The sequence below is a fragment of the Cavia porcellus genome, unplaced genomic scaffold (genome assembly GCF_034190915.1).
Source record: "Cavia porcellus strain 051 isolate PalLab524CR breed Dunkin Hartley unplaced genomic scaffold, mCavPor4.1 scaffold_27, whole genome shotgun sequence".
Lineage (NCBI taxonomy): Eukaryota > Metazoa > Chordata > Mammalia > Rodentia > Caviidae > Cavia > Cavia porcellus.
Window position 1 is genome coordinate 23843529 of NW_026947510.1, and position 6151 is coordinate 23849679.

The window sequence follows — 6151 nt, forward strand, 5'->3', positions numbered from 1 at the left end:
TTATAGAATTCTTTGAGTAAGATTCTCTCTTTCAAATCCATGAATTTTCTGATAGCCTTTGAAGTTGTTTTTGTATGAAGCCAGCCTTATTTCCTCCATTCTTTAAGGGAATCTTTTCTTTCAACCATGTCCCAAAAATCACTTTCTTTTATGTTTATGAGAATTTGGATGCAATTATTTTATAATAAGTCCATCTCTGTAAACAGCCCTATCATTTGTAGACTTTTGAATGTCATTATCATAAAAAAAATCAGTGCTTATTCTGCTCCTATTTGGCTTTGAAATAGCATTTTGAGGCTGTGTGACTCTAACTTGTATCAAACCGGATTTCCTCTGTGAGGAAATTCAGCTAGCATCTTACTCTGGGTTCCACACCACAGTTTTTCAAATTCCTAATACTGCTGCTAAGTGCAAATGGCCCACTTTGAAAATGGAATTTGTCATTTCATCCTACTCAAAAGTGGGTGGAGGGAAAGGAGTACTTCACTAAGGATAATTGTGTAAGAAGACCACAGACTGATGAGGGATTGTGTTTTGAATGGTGGCTTTTGTCACTTGTTAATTTCCCTGAAGTTTATGAGACTATTATTTTAAGCTAAGGAACTTATAGACCCTTTCTGCCTGCACTGCTTTGAGTTGTAAAGAGATTAAGAAATGTGAAAACTATTTGGGACACTCTAGACACATGAGTTTCAAGATAGTAAAGGACATAACTTTTCAGGTGCTGTAATATTGGGTTTGCCATGTTATGTTTGAAGGGAGCAGTAGGTCTTATTTTGCTCCATAAGTTGCAGGTATAGATTAGATAAGCATTTTGCATCCTTTCCACGTTCTCTCTACTGGATCTAGGGTAGTTATTTGCTAGATGTGTTGTTTTCAGTAAATCACTTCTCTCAGATTAGTAATATATAAACAATAGCAATACCTTTATGGACAGATAAGGGACTAAATGACATTATGTTCAGCACAAGACACCAACACACTTGAAAATATCTGCAGAAGTAAACATGTTTTAAGTCACAGTATGTGTAGAAATTCAATATTTGTGATTTTGTGGCAAGCTCTAGTTTGCTTATTTTGAAAAATGCTCACCCAGGAACTTGGTGGTCCCCACTTGAAAGATCAATGGTAGCTGAAAGCTAAGAAGCTTTCAGTTATTGTCCATTTAGTGTAATGTTGGCTGTTGGTTTGTCATAAATGGCCTTTATAAGATTGAGGAAGACACTGTGTATTCCAAGTTTCTGAAGGGGTTTTATCATGAACATGTGCTGGACTTTTTTGAAAGCTTTTTCTGCATCTATTGAGATGTGGTTTTTGTTTTTGGCTCTGTTGATGTGGTATATTACATTTATTGATTTGCATATATTAAGCCATCCCTGCATTCCTGGGATGAATCCCACTTGGTCGTGATGTAATCTTCTTAATGATTTGTTGCATTCTATTTGCCAGTATTTTCTTGAGAATCTTTGCATCAATGTTCATTAGTGAGACTGGCCCATAGTTTTCCTTTTTGATTGGGTCTTTCTCTGGTTTTGGCATCAGAGTAATACTTGCCTCCAGGAATGATTTAGGGAGGATTGCTTCTTTTCCAGTTTCATTGAAGAGTTTAAGGAGTATTGGCATCAAATCTTCTCTAAATTTCTTGTAGAATTCAGCCTTGAATCCCTCAGGACCTGGGCTTTTCTTTGTTAGTAAGTTTTTAATTACATTTTCAATTTCAGTAGCTGATACTGGGTTATTCAAAATTTCTATGTCTTCTTGGTTGAGCTTTGGTAGTTCATATGTTTCTAGAAATCTGTCCATTTCCTGTGTGTTTTCCACTGTATGTGAGTAAGAGATTTTCAAAGTATTAATTCTGATCTTTTGAGTTTCCATGGGATCTATCATAATTTCCTCCTTTTCAGTTCTTACTGCGTGAATTTGGTTTTTTGTTTCTTTTTCTTCATAAGGTTAGCTAGAGGTTTGTTAATTTTGTTTATTCTCTCAAAAACCAGCTTATTGATTCATTAATTCTTTATATTGTTTTTTTTTTTAGTTTCAATTGCATTGATTTCTGCTCTAATCTTTACAATTTCCTCTCTTCTGTGAGCTTTGGGTTTAACTTGCTCTCCTTTTTCTAGAAGTTTGAGATGTAGCATTAGGTCGTTTATTTGTTCTCATTTTGTTTTCTTGATATGACAATTTATTGCTACATATTTCCCTCTTAAGACTGTTTTCATTGCATCACACCAGATTGCAGTATGTTGTTTCCACATTTTCATTGAATTGTAGGTATTGCTTTATTTCTTCTTTAATTTCATCTGTAGCCCACTGGTTGTTCAAAAGGTTATTATTTAATTTTCATGTATTTGTGGAGGTTTTGCAATTCATTTTGCCATTAATTACCAATTTCAGTGCACTATTGTCATATTATGTATCGGGTAATTTCAATACCTTTGCAGTTAATTAAGAATGTTTTATGGGATAATATATGGTCTATTTTGGAGAATATCCGATGTGCAGCTGAGAAGAATGTGTACTCTGATGTGGTTGGGTGAACACTCTGTAAACATGTACTAAGTCCAATTGCTCACAGTTATGCTTCAGTTCTTCTATTTCTTTGCTGACTTTTTGTCTAAGTTGATCTATCTCTTTCTGCCAGTGGGTTATTAAGGTCTCCTGTTATGATTGTGTATTTGGTTTTCCATGTCCATTAGTATCTTTCTTATATAGTTGTGTACTACTGCATCTAGTACATAAATATTTATAATTGCTAGTTCTTCCCCTTGAATTTTTCCACTAACAAGTATGTAGTGATCTTTTTTATCTCTTTTAATCATTTTAGGTTTGAAGTTCACGTTGTCTGCAAATAGAATAGTAACCCCTGCTATTTTGTGGGTTCCTGTTGCATGGAATACTGTTTTTCATCCTTTGACTTTTAATCTATGAGTTTCCTTTTGTGTCAGATGTGTTTCTTGTGTACAGAATATTGTGGAATCATGTTTCTTGATCCATTCTGTCAGCCTATTTCTTTTGATAGGTGAATTGAGGCCATTCACATTCATGGATATCACTGATATGTACTGGCTCAACTTTGCCATGTTATGTTCAATTTTTTTGCTTTCTGATTTTCTCCCTTGTTTAATTGTTTGTCTTACCTGGTGGTTTCTTTCTGTTGTTGTTCTGGGGATTGTGATCTTTTTTATCTCTATCTAGTATGACTGTCAATACTCTTTCTAGAGTTGGTTTGGTGGACGTGAATTTCTTCAGTTGTTTTTTGTCGTGAAAGTGTTTTGTTTCTCCATTAAATTTGAATGAGTATTTTTCTAGGTACATCAGTCTGGATTGAAAGTTGCTTTCTTTAAGGGCTTGAAATACCTCACTCTAAGCTTGTCTTGACTTGAGGGTTTGTGCTGAAAAGTGTGCTGTGATTCTAATGGGCTTTTTTTGGTAGGTTAGTTGTGTCTTTTCTCTAACAGCTTTTTGTATTCTGTTTTTATGCTGTATGTCTGAGATTGTAATTATTATATGTCTGGGTATAGATATATGTTGGTTGTGACTGTGTGGTGTTCTATATGCCTCATTTATCTGCATATAGAATTTTTTCCCATGTTTGGGAAATTTTCTGCTATTACTTCTGTGAATAGTTTAGTTATCTCATTTGCATTGACTCCTGCATCTTCACTGTTGCCTGTTAATCTTATATTGTTGCTCTTGGCATTATCTTGAAGCTGCTAGATTGTCATTTCATCCTGCTTTGGTATTTTTAAAAGTTCTACCCTTTCACGATTGCTAATTGTGATCCCATTCTCAAGGTCTGAAATCCTATCCTCAGCTTCATTTAAACCATTTTGCCATCTTTGACTAGAATTTTTTGTTTCTTGGATGTGTCTTTGAGTTAGTTTCATGAATTGTGCTTGTTTTCTGTATTTCAATCATTTTCCCATGCTCCTGTGCTTTTTTCTCTATTTCTTCTTTAGTTATGCTCAGCAACCCCTTTACTAAGGTTGTTATTTCTATCTTTACATGGGAGAATACTTCTAATTTGGTTTCCTCTACAGCCTCGTGGAGTTAGTTTTTTTTAATTTCACTCACTATCTTTTCAGAGATTTCTGGTGTGTTACTTTTGAAGTTCTCTATTTCAGTGTCTCCTGTACTTGCTCCTGTGGACTAGATGTTTGAGATTGCATTTTGCTTTTTCATGTTGCCATTTTCGCCTTTTGAGTTAATATTTGGTTCCTCAGTCCCACTAGTGTCAACTGTTGGTACTGTGTATCTTGGAGTCCTAATGTAAGGCTGATATTTGTTCAATTGCTGTGTCCCTCAATGAACAGATGGGCCAAGCACCTAATTTCCCACTGCAGGACCTGTTGGGTGAGTCCTATATTCTTCCTAAGCTGACAAGCCTAGTAGTATTTATGTAGGTCAACTTTTAGTTCCTGCATTACTTTATTTTCAGGTTATTCCAGGTCACTAACTCTCCTTGTCTATAGTGTTTGTGCTGGCTGAGGCCCTACTGTGTCCCTATTGCATGCCTGTTTGTCTCATAAGCCCTTTTGATTTTCTCCAAGTTGGAGGAGTTCTTATTGACACACTCCTCACCCTGCCTGATGTTTTATGTGTGTAGGAAGGGGTTATCCACACTCTTGCCAGATTCACCAAGGTCTTACAGTTGGCTGGAGGGGGCTTTACTACTGGCCCTATTTACCCACTGTATACCTACCTCTATTTTAGGGCACATACTCAACACACTGACTGGTGCCTGCGGAGATCTTCTGTTTGGGTAAGGCAGTTACTAAATTTCCCTTCAGGTAGCATAGTGAATAATCTGCTTCTAGTCCAAGGTTCTGGGAGAAAGGGTGGGAGCTGAAGATCAACAGCTGTATTAGGTCCAGGAGGTAGCGAGTGTCCCTGAGGGGCCAGCAGATATCCTGGGTCCGGGAGTCTACTATGTATGGGCCAAGGTCCCAGGGCAGTGTGGTGTTCCTCAGTGCTGACTGGAGTTGTGCAGGAAGCAGGTGGCTGTGCATGCCAAGGTCTGAGGGAACACGTGTTCCCCAGGACCAGCGGGAGTCATGCAGGAAGCTCAAGGGACCCTGGGCCAGGATCCCAGGGTGGTAGGGGTTCCCTAGTGCCGGCTGGAATCATGCCTATTTCCGGGTTTTGAGCAGTGTTTCAAAGCTTCCTCGGTGCACTGGGAATGACCTGGTCCAATTTTGGCTTCCGGGGCAGAATGCTGGCAACTGCTTGCCACTTGGAGCTCCCTGGGAGTGGGCCTGTTGGGCCTGTGGGGACTCCGTGTCCTTTGGGGATTTCAGATGCAGGGTGTGGTCTTATTGCCTGAGAGCAAAGTTCTAAGGCTTCCTCTGGCACTGGAATTAAACCCCCAGGGGGTCAGGGCCCAGGACTGGATTGGGGGCCCTGACTGCTGCTTGGGGGTGGCTGAGTGTGGCCTCAACCTGTGATTTTTACGTAACCTTATAAGATAAATGGGATTTTGCAGATATGACTAAGAATCTTGAGCTATAGAAATTATCCTGGATTATCTGATGTGCCCAAATTAATTCCAAGGGCTCCTATGAGAAGGAGGGGTAGAAGGATCAGGGTCACACACGGGGAATAGGATGAGAGGACAGAGGTTTAGAGTGAGGCTGGGAGGAGTGAGAAAATGGCAGAAAGTGGCTGCTAGAAGCTGGGCCAGGGAAGAGATGGATGCTGGCTGCAGCCGCAGAAAAGGCAGGTTCATCACACTATTTGACTTCGATCCAGTAAAATCCATTTCAGACTTTGATCTTTCTGAAGTGTAAAATAGGTACATTTGTGTATTAAATCAGTGCATTTTGGTTCTTTGATACAATATCCCTAGGAAATTAGTCTGGGAGTTGGGCACTGGTGTAACAAACACTTAGAACCTTGGAATTGACTTTGGCAATGGGCAATGTGCAAAGGCTGGAAAACTTTGAGCAGCATGAGAAGAAGGCTTCATTTTTTGGAAAGAGTAATGGTAGAAACAGGGGTGTTAAGGTCTCTGCAGGCAAAGATACAAAAAGAAATGAGGAACACAGTGGAGAAAATCTGTATCATCTTAGAAAATTCCTAAATCATCAAAAACAATGGCTGGCAGAAATATGGGTATTAAAGGTGCTGCTGTGAAGGTTTAGATAAAAATAAG